Here is an 11,421-nt window from a genome sequence, read left to right as displayed (position 1 = left end):
ATTCATTCACAATGAAGCATTTCAAAATTGAAATCCTTTGAAACTACTAGATGTGAATTTTGATCGGATGGCAGTAACGACATGCGCAGGCAGGATTTTCCGTGTTGTTTTCTGCAGAATCCCCATAGCAATCAGACGAAATTCCTGTGCAGTGTTTCTCAGCTTCCTGAAAAGTGTAGTTGTGTAAGGCAAGTTGTGTACTTGACAACAGACTCGCCGTTTCATCTTAATGTGGCTCATTCACTCATGCTAGATGATTCACTAGATGTTATAATTCTGTGGCCATAATCCTGTTCATATCTATAGTAAACCATCTCCAATGCATCACCATCCCAACAAGCTGATTGAAATCATGGTAATGCTGTGATTCACTCTTATTCTGTCAGCACACACTCTCCCTGATAGTTGGCATTCAAGCTGGCAACCTCCATACTAACACCCGTGATTGATTGTAGCAAGATTCCTTATTGAAACGAGGTAATCCACCAAATTATACAGGCCGCTACCATACTGCATTTCATTTAGTTTAGACAAGCGGCTTTTACGCTGATCACACTACTGATTACCACCCGACCCTTCATTATACGAAGCTGCTAGGGGTTCCACTGATGTGGGATCGAGTGAAGCACCACCTGAAGTGCGTCCGCATTTCATACTTACATTGAAGTACTCAGACTCAGTTTCAACACCATACAAGCGAGTCCTTCGCCATACAACTCACTAAAATATTCGCCCAGCGTCTGGGCGAACGCAAACATCCGCTGTGGTGAGAATAGAGATGTCATGTACTTGACGTCACAATGCACATTCTGCTTTTTCTGTAAACATGCCAATATTAAGACTTTCAGTCAAAATTACGGCAATTTCCGATTGAGTTGAATCACGGAAAGTCGGCAATTTCGGTATAAAAAAAAGTTCTGAACATGATTCCGCAAAGTTGTCTATAGAGATGCAGTTGACCTTTAAAATCAATAGAGACCAATAACGGCTTTTGCGTGAATTTGTTAGCGATAAATGAAGAGTCCGCTCTTACTCGACTTTTGAAACGAAACTACCACCCACATAGTTCAGTGACAAACTTAAAACTTGTTACAGCGGTCGATACTAACACTTACCGTGCCAAATGTCATGACCGATCTCGGTATAGAACATCGTCAAAATCAATGGAGACCAATACCGGCTTTTGAGTAAAATTTGTTTGCTGTACTGTACTGATAGATCAGCACACACTGAACTTCGGAAACGGAATTACTACCCTTATCTTTAAGTAGCAAGCCTGAAACTTGGAACAGTGTTAAATACTACCTTCACGACATATCATACCAAGTTTCAAGAATTATCATGGTGCGAAACACCGTCAAAATCGACCTATACCAGCAAAGGTCGACTAAACGCATATTACGGTAGCCGAGTTCAGATATAGATACGATTGTTACATCACACCTTAGGGGCGACCAGGCATGTTTGCCCCGGTTGCTCGGCCATTTTACGAATAGGAGAGAGAGTAAATCACCGTTTCTTTATCGTGCGCGGCTTTGAGAGAATAGATAGTGAAAGCTTGTTATGAGCGCTACCGGGGCAAGCCCCGGCTAGGCATTCACAAAGCGAAAACACAGAAGAGAATTCGATTTTCGCAGAGACTTCGCTATGTATGGGCATTTGCAAGCGAAAGTTCAATAAGAACGCGGGTTTCGCTGTGATTGCTGTCCGTCTATAAATGGTTAAATTGTTATTGAACAGAATTTTAGGTGGGGCAATGCCCCAGTTGCCCTATAGGACGAGCCGCCACTGAATGTATTGAATAATTATCGAAGGAGAGTGCTTCTATGTTGTGTTCAGGGTGTATATTGGTTGTACGAAGAAAATGTGATATGAGAAGGTGAGTTTACCGGTAGGATGTGTAGATACGTACCAGACGGCATGCCGGTATGATGGTACTGCCATGCAGTAATCTGCACTCTGCAGTAGTAATCAGTCGTTTTGTTATGTATGCTCGCCAGTTGTGGGTATTCTATATTACTATGCGATGATTGTTTTGCGTCTGGCACCGATATTGCGATCAGGCTGACTCAGTTGCACGTGTTTCTACAGCAGTCTGTTTTCTGCATACCTGATAAATCACTGCTTGTGATCACAGGGCTGCCTGCTATTCACTTATTCTGGTTCAATGTGTGCGTCTGATTGGAGGACTGCTACAAGTCATTTCATAACCTTGTTATCCTTGTATATACGAAGTTGATGTTAATTATTTGCATTTGACATTTTAACCTCCCAGCAAACACAAAACCGTAAAAGGATCATCCGGGATCACCTCGATTAGGTTCTGATTTTCTAAGTGTCGGGGAATGTCTAAAATACGTAGTAGGGTTGTCTTGTGGTTATATTCAATCAGAATAAATTCCAACTCGGTGTTGTTCCATGGCATGCGTTAGACTTCATTATATCGCGTTGTTAACCTAATAATGCGAATTTTCTATCGCTTGCGGGTATGTCTAAAAGACGTAGAAAGGATATTGTTTGTGTTACATTCAATAACGATAAATTACTATCCGGTTTTGTTCGATCTCAAGCGGTAGCTTCGTTATATCCATTAGAAAACAATGTTCTACCTTCGTTTTATTGCGTGAGGATGTCACCGGTGTTGAATATTCGTGTTGTTGCTCTAAGGCTGAACAGTTTCGTTTTCTTCTGATATATATGATCTTCATTAGATATATATTCGCTCTTTCGGTAATCTCGTATGTTGAACGAGTATGGATAATAGTTTTATTCAGAGAATAACTAGATAAGTGAGATGTTGTAGGTTTAGGGATATGATTATCGATGCGTGACTTCTAGAATATATCGGCGATTCAAATTTACGTCATCGCGCGTGACAAAGATTTGACTCGAAACAGGTAGCAGCCTGGCATAGTTCGCTCTTTCTGTATGGCAAATGTCGTAAATATATAGGAATTGTGACTGAATGAGGTAGCGGGTAATAGATATATATGCAGTAGCATATAGGTTATGGGGTATTTCGAATTGCCTGTAGTATATGACGCCTAGAGCTGTTTGACTTTCTTCAAACCAGGCGTAGACATAACTGTAGAAAAGTCTCAACGTTTCCAGGTTAGAATTATGAGCTAAACCGTTTTTTCCGAATTAGATTACAATTATATTACTGGCATTTCGCTCTAATTTAGTGAAATTAGACCACTAGAATTATCTAGTTTTCCAAGTCGCTTCAAACATCTGAATTACCGGTAGGCCTACCTGCTATACCTATATCATGATATTTATGCTTGAATTTTCTAGGCCTATACGTCATATAGATACATACCTGTAGAACACTGATTCGTAGGTTACCTGCCTTGTTACTGGCATCCTGATTTTATAAAAGTTGGTGCAAGAATGGACATTTTCAACTTGATGTTGATTAATGGAGCAAAATTTGATATTTGAATGCAATTATACCTCGAATCCAGTGACAAGATTATTAATCGTTGAAACCAAACGCAGCTTGTTTATGTTGGCCCAGAGAATTTCGCTAGCCAGTCCATATTGATAGAATATGGTCACAGTAAGATAATATTTTAAGCTATTTTACATGAACTTTACAACATTTGATTTGATATGTCCGGTAAAACATTTGTTATTCTGCTTTTGAATAAGACCTAAATTGCTGGTTTCAATCTTAACTGTGTTTGTCAAAGGCTGTAAAGGTGATTTCTTTTCCATGTTAGATGTTTGTTTGTTTGTGGTGTTCATGGTGGTGGTTCGACTACACTGGTCATTTTACACCAGGCCGGTTCTTCTTGTTATTATTCCGTATCTGCCCGATTACCAGTGAACTCGGCACTTGGTGAATTCGGCCGTGGTAGATCTCGTAGCGGTACCAGTCGCCATGATTGGTTACTGGACTGTTTGCTGGTGAACTTGGCACTTTAAGTGGTTGTCAATGTTGTACGGGAGTCAGGGCATGCGTAGATCACACAGTCACGGCGTGATTAGATCACAGATTGCGTAACCGCGGGGAAATAACGCGACACTCTTCACTTGGTGAACTCGGCCCTTGGAGGAATTGGCACTAGAACACCTTCACATTAGAAATGCATTTAAATGAATGAACAGTATCAAAAAGGAAATTTAAACGTGTCGTGGCTCGCGGTGGATCTCGTAATCTTGGGATCCTTCAACCCTGTTATCGAGACACCCTAACCCCAGAGTGGAATCGTCTCTCCAAAGGCAAAAAATAGTTTATTTTGACGTGATCATGCGAAACATTTGTTGATGAGGAACGCTGGCTTGTGATCGATAAACGAAGAAGCGCCGCTTGATGTTCCACAGCTCCGATCTCACATACAACGCCAAGATCAATCTTCTCAAAACTTGCACGACACAGGCCCGTCACTCGCGCCATCGATTCCAAGCAGACTGCGCGTGGTCGGTATATGAGCGCTGCGTCATTTCCTGCGGCTACGCAATCCGTGATCTAATCACGCCGTGACTGCGTGATCTACGGATGCCCTGACATCCTTACAAGATTGACGAATCACTTGATAATACTATTATTAGTTTAATAATTCATATTAATAGCCGAATTCACCAAGTGCCGAGTTCATCGGCAACCATCTGCCCACTTATAGCACGGCCCACTCCTAGGCTTTTTAAGACATGACTATGCGGATCAGATGGCGAGGAGGAGCCTAGATAAACGGCCAACACTTCGGTAGGAATTATGGAGTCGACGTGTCAGGCTCGAACCCGCAATTCATTGGTGTTTAGCTATAATGGAATGTACCACTACGTTACCTCGCCATACCTTGTAAAATGGGACGGTAGCATTTGACATTTCGTGTGGCAATTGACTTTAGTGTGGAAAATTGTGTTCGTTTTAGAACTTATCCGAAACTTTTATTCCGCCATAGATTGTATATGATAAAACGATATCGGAATTGATCCTAGAAGAATTCCAAAGCCACTCACCACAAAGGAGGATTTAAAGAAGTTTGATGACATATTGAATGAAAGCAAAAGCCTTTGCAAGATATGTGGTATGTTGAATCTGTTTTGTTAATTTTAAATACTTTGTTGTGCCGATAGCAGACGGTATATATATGTGTATATATGTGGAAACTATCAAGGTGTTATGTTTATTATTTTTAGAAATTCAGTCAGTCAAAGTGGACGATCGTATTGCTTGGATTATATTTAGGCTTATTTTAGCATCTTTGAGATGCAACTCTGAGCGTGGACGGTGATGAACAGTCAACTAATTCTGTTCCTATATTGACATATCAGACATTTGCACTCGTACCGTTGGCGGCGACAATATTGGTCAGTCTGCAAGAAGCATCATGAAGAAGGTTGCCAGTCTGATGTAATTATAGCAGAGTCGGAAAGAATGGGAAATACACTTTCATCAACCTCCATTTGAACAAGATCACATATAGTAAGAGACATTCATGATATGCTGCAAATGTGACTGTGTTCTTTGTCTAGACACCCCACTCATGTAACTATTGAGGCTTCATGCCAGGGTTGTAACCAAGTCACAAGGCTCCGGGTCGCAAGTCAATCTCACTTTTATAGTTTTGACTCGAGTCATTTTCAATTGTCCACCGAGTCAAGTCCGAGTCCAAGTCAGCGAGCAGAGGGCCGAGTCCGAGTTATGGTATTATGACTCGAGCCAGAGTGTAAGTCATTGTGTTAGCTGCTCAGTTTCCAATTTAAGTCTTGTTAAACCAACTTATTATATTTTTTTTGTGATATCGAGTGGGTCGCATTTATAATATACGAATTTTCCTTACTTTTAGCAGTTTCTGGCCGCATTTTCAAATACCAGTACAATAGGCGAAATCCCAATAGCGATTTGCTGTACTATTCTTTGAAATAATCATGAAATGTCGGTCTTGGCCGTCTGAGTCTCAAGTCATGCGCAATGAGTCGAGTCATTTTCGTACTTTGAGAAGATGACCTGAGTCAAGTCGAGTCAACAGAAAATCGTGACTGGAGTCTTACAACCCTGCTTCATGCAATGAGCATTTACTTTGAAGATAAATAGTAATTAAATAATTGGTTGGTGGTACAAAATTTTAATACTGCTTTCAAAAGTACCTTCATGATAAACGTTATTGAAACCCGAAGAACTTTTCGCGTGCCAATTAAAGAGCTACCGGCACGATAAAGGAAGCAAAACAGAGATGAATTCAAAACCAGATGGAGAATTATGACGCATTAATGTCGAATTTAGAAATAACATCAATGGTGCCAGAGCACAGCAACAATGCAGTGTATAACAACGGTCGCGTAAAACAGTATGAAGCGTGACACAATTCTGTAATTATTTATTATAGTGGTGCCCACCGTTAATACTATTTTATTCAAATCCAAATTTTTCGATGGCAATAACTCCGCTTCCACTCGTTTGAATCGAACCAAATTTGATGAACATCGTTTCTATACATAACCTAACACTTTCATGGGGTGAACAGAAAATTTTCAATTTTTTTCTATTTATTTTTATATAATAAATATAAACTTTCTTTTCGTGTAGCAATGCGGCTACTGGTTGGAATTGAACCAAATTTGGTGTGTAGGCTTGAACTAGGTAACCTAACAATTTTATCAAGTAGCCAGAACGATTTGAGAAAAAAAGTCATTTTTTAAGAGCCCTAATGTCCATGTCAGAGAAACGTTTTAGGGTAGGCCTACTCTCATGTCTCGCAGCGTTCTCTACATAATTGTCAATTGCGATACAAACTGTACTTGTATTGGTAAAGCCATCCAACTTCGAATTGTAAAATGTTGGGAGTCTTGATATCAAAATTTTGAAAGGTGCACTTTGAGAAGATTTCAGAATCTGTCAAATTATACAAAAAATTTTAGCAAATTTTTTGACATATTTCATCTATTTGGGACTCGATCAACGTAAAAGAATTGGTAATTATTTTATACAATATATTGTATTTGTAGTTGAAGTATAGTAATAATTCTTATGGTTACTGCACTTGTAACGATTCACGGCCATAACTGGAATAATTAGAATGATGTAACTTTCAAATTGTCATGCATTTTGCAACAACATTGTTCTCAATTTTCAAGGTGCTGACGATTGGAGGAAGAATCACCCTTAAGCCGGGAATTCACGATCCGTAAACGCGGCCGACTGTTTCTCTCAAGCGGAAGGGACAGAGAAGAGGAACGAAGAAAAAAGGAGCAGAAATAGCAAGAGTGTGACAAGTTGCGTCCGTTCGCTTTAATGCGTATTTCCATCCGCGAAGCGCGTAGTAGTAGGTGGGAAAACTAATGGGCGTTTGGTTAGCGGTTATATAAGGTTGACTCCAGCGCTGTGTATTTGCTAAATGTTGCGGTGAAATAGGGGTGGTGTCATTTGGTATCAATATTGACTATTAAAAGACCATTTGTTAGTGGTCATGGATCTGTTCGGCCAGTATGCAGTAATTTCTGATGGTCACTTCTCGGCTTCTGTTCTCTAACCCCTCATGATTGTTATTCTGCTTCTAGTAAGGCTGTCGATTCTAATGTTTTATCGTATCATTTGTCGGAGGTTTCGCTCGCTTTATTTACAATGTTTTGCTTTCTGCTAGGTCAATTACTTTCCTGGCTGAGTATCGCTACAGCCTAAGAAACTGCACTAATTCTCATTTTAATGTCTTGCTGGTTATCTTGCTGTCAATTCTAATAATTTGCTAATGTCTATACCAGTACAGCCACTTAAATGTTTTTTTCTCTGTACACAATATTGTTAGGTCTTCAGCTTTCCAGGCAGAGTATCATTCCACTTTCTAGACTTGGGGGTATATATCTCTCCAACTAGCTGCCAAATAACTGATTCATTTGGATTGTTGAATTGATCATTTTTGACAGAATGTGAAGAAATTTTAGTCAAGAATTCTTTTTGTGTTAGTGGCTGTTTTCAAAGATTGCTGAAGTAGTCATCGTTGATCTTGATAATCAAGTAGAAGTGGCGATTGAAGTCAGTTCTCTAGTCATATAATAATAAAAAATATAATGAAAAAAACTTGAAAACTTGAGTGGAAATAGTTCAGAATCAAATCCATTTTAGTAAGTATGGGCGAAAAAATGTAGGAGTCATTCGTTACTCGCTACCTCTGCCATTTTCGCAGTACGAATGTCTTAGCTATTAATCGTCATTTTCATTTTATTTCTGCAGGGTGTTGAAAAGAAAAGGCCGCATGGTTATTTATCCAGCTCATCAGAAGATGAAACCTGATGATACGGACTGTTTTCAGTTTCTTTCTTCGGGCATTCGTTCGTTTGTTCGTTTCATTTTTTACAACGGCATTATTGCCAATTCGTTTAAAATTAAATTATCACAAATGTGATTAATATGTAGTAGATAATGTGGTGTGTGTACGCAGCCGTGATCAGGTTATGCCCAGTGGTAGAAAACAGGTTATTATATCAGGATCTTCTTCTAATGTAGGATCTACATTCTACTCACCATGTTTAAAGGCTGTAGCATCTGCATAATATTTACATTATTGAAGGACATGGAAAAGACGTTGAACTGAGTCGACACAAAATCCCCCTTTCTACGACCTGCCGAGATCTAATATCTACTATATCGGCTCGGCTTTTCTATATCTTTGGTCTGTACTGTGTTTACTGGGCTAGAATTCCATGTCCTGTGTTGTGATTATCATGTAGCAAATGAGTACCTATAGTTAGTTGATGGAAGCTGGTAATTCATTCCTGCAACACTATTTCATTTTATCAACTAAATGAGTTCAGATTCATATTATATTTATGTATGCATTTTTACTACATAATGGTGTCTTTTCAATCTTACTACATCTGTTTACAGAAATTGTACTCTATAATCCTTTCCACTAGTAAAACATCAGGCAGTTGTTGATGACAGCCTACATCAACATCAATTGCTGATGTACTGCAAACATCTGGTATGTCCATTTCCATTCATTTCTAATATTCATTTTAGTATTGCTGCTGTAATTTCATTCATTGGGGCAAGTGAAAACTCCATGGTCGACTTCGAGGAGCAATTTTTGGGAAAGGGGGAAACATATTCATTTACTCCTTGTTCAAATGCTGCATTTGCACAAGATAGGACGTCATACTAGCAGAAAATGTTTCTCGCATCCAATGCAGAGAATAGGTCGTGATAAAGTATAAATTTTTAGCTTCTTTGTTGACCATACTTATCTGTGTATCACTGTTGCCAACCTGCTAGATATTGAAAAAGTTCACTACTCTGATAGTTTGATTACTCCAGCAGAATAAGTTGAAGCAGTGATTGGTTAAAGTGACAACATCAGATATTGTGAATTGTGGTGAATCTTTGCATGAAGTAAAATTCCTTATGGCATATTAAATTTCAAAGGCATTGTTGCTGTAATATAAGCTTTCAAATGTTTTAATATTGGGATCTAGAAACCACTGCCAGAGACAAATCATGTGAAACCAGCTGATGTGTAAACTACCACAGCTACGTCATCTCTGGCATCCACCAACAACGTGTCATTGAACTCTACAATTGGCAGACAATTAGGATACCAGGGAAGAGTGAAGATACTATGATGACAGACATTTGATGCAGGTATGTGAAGCTGTGATGTATGACTTGTCACGCTATGCATGTAACATATAAAATATTAATTATATCTTATTCAGGGTGAGATGATGAAGTTTCTACAGAAGAGCACTGACCAGTTTCCTGCACCCTGGACTAATATGATCAATGATCATTTTGCGAACTTTATGGCGGCACAGTTGTGAGTCAACGGAGGCTGTGTGTGCCGCTGCAATAAGGAAGGACATTATGCAAGCTTTTCCAAGTTTATGATCACAAGAACCAGTTGAAAACTAGCACTGTTATTTCATGCATACTGTTTTGTCTATTATGATTATTACTGCATTGATTTAATTGGTACCATTGTATTGCATATTATTCTTGTTTCTTTCTTCAAATGTATGCATTCTCTATTTGCAAATGTTGCTTTCAAGTGTAATCATTTCATTTTATTGTTCATGATTTCTTTGCATAACATGATTGAAAATTCAATTCTGTATTGTAAGGCACACTTGATTTCTTGGAATGATCAGGAATAGGTGACTATTTATCCAAGGTGGTCAGAATATTCAGCGTTGCTACTCATACAATAGTATTGCTGTAAAGTTTTACTCGCCTTCAAGTAGAATTAGCAATTCCAGAGACATGTGGAAACTACTTCCAAGTGTAGGAAATGAATAAATGAAAGGTGATCAAGTAGTTTTAAATAGTAGATTTGGTTGATGGCTCGAATAGTTTCAGCAGAGGTGGTCACTTTTAAATTGCAGGGTGCATCTTTGGGACTATCGCAAACTCACCTGTGACACTACAAATAGGTGCAAATATTCCAAAGTGCAAAAGGTAGATTAGTTATGTTGTTGCATGGAAGTGATATAAAACACAACCTATTGAAAAAGTAGACAAAACTTATTAGTACTCCTTACTAACCACCTGGGCTTTATATAAGCCTGTCATATTTCAATATGTTGAAAAGAGGCATAGCAAACTGGAATGGAATCAGGGTGTACCGCTTGCAACCGTGGTTGATCGACCGCGGCAGTGTGAATATACGTCCGGTTGGTCGTCGCACGGCTACCGTACGGTGATCGCGAATCGTGAATGTGTGAATTGAGTCTTGCGATACGTGCGTTACGCGTGAATTTACCGTGCGAACCGGGTATGTGTGAATTCGCCTTCACTGCGCCTGAAAAACAAACTTGAGTAACCGTACTAGCAGAAGTCAAAATTTCGAGCCATTATCGCTGATTTGACGTCACAATGATAACCTTGAAGCATCGACGGCCGAAGATCATGTCGGCAGAAGTATTTCACGAAGGTTCTAAATCTCCGCATTGCCGTCGAAAAGGAGTTAACCATTTAAGGATAATATATTATCAATATATAATATAATAAGAATATGCTGTGAAATTTACAACGTCACAGCTAATCTATAAGTACTATAGAAACACCAACAAAATCCATACCTTGGAAGCAGCGCTCCTGAAATCAGCAAAACTTCAGTTCGTACCGAAGCCTCTCCTAGCAACACGACAGCATCAATCAAGGCACCAGAGATGAGCGGATTTGAAATTTCTATGTCCTAATCCAATCCAAATCCGAACCTTCAAATCCAAATCCTAATCCTAGTCCATAACTTTTCTTATTCAAGTCCATGTCCAATCCTAATTCGATTCCAACTGGAAATTCACAAAAAATACTAATTTATGCAATGGAGGGATTCGAAAATTTTCTTTCACAACCAACGATGGCCGGTCAAAAATGACCGTAAAATTGCCTGTAGCCAAATGGAAATTGTGACGTGAATCAATTTCACTGAGCCGCGAGATTTGCTTGTGTCGACACCATATAGGACACTATGAGAA

The 11,421-nt window shown here is 39.1% G+C and overlaps 1 long non-coding RNA gene across 1 annotated transcript; it reads left to right on the top strand.

Moving 5' to 3' along the window:
- The first annotated feature begins 2,816 nt into the window (after positions 1–2,816).
- On the top strand, positions 2,817–10,051 carry LOC145444743 (uncharacterized). The gene is made up of 6 exons (XR_013916781.1): positions 2,817–5,036; positions 5,284–5,434; positions 7,087–7,278; positions 8,180–8,930; positions 9,421–9,586; positions 9,661–10,051. It is a non-coding gene; the product is annotated as an uncharacterized LOC145444743 (long non-coding RNA).
- Positions 10,052–11,421: the final 1,370 nt, after the last annotated feature.

Source organism: Botryllus schlosseri, chromosome 8 (assembly GCF_051294905.1).
Source record: "Botryllus schlosseri isolate E-star chromosome 8, Bs_hap1, whole genome shotgun sequence".
Classification (NCBI taxonomy): domain Eukaryota; kingdom Metazoa; phylum Chordata; class Ascidiacea; order Stolidobranchia; family Styelidae; genus Botryllus; species Botryllus schlosseri.
Note: the sequence above shows the minus strand (reverse complement) of the source record. Positions and strands in the feature narration are given on the sequence as shown.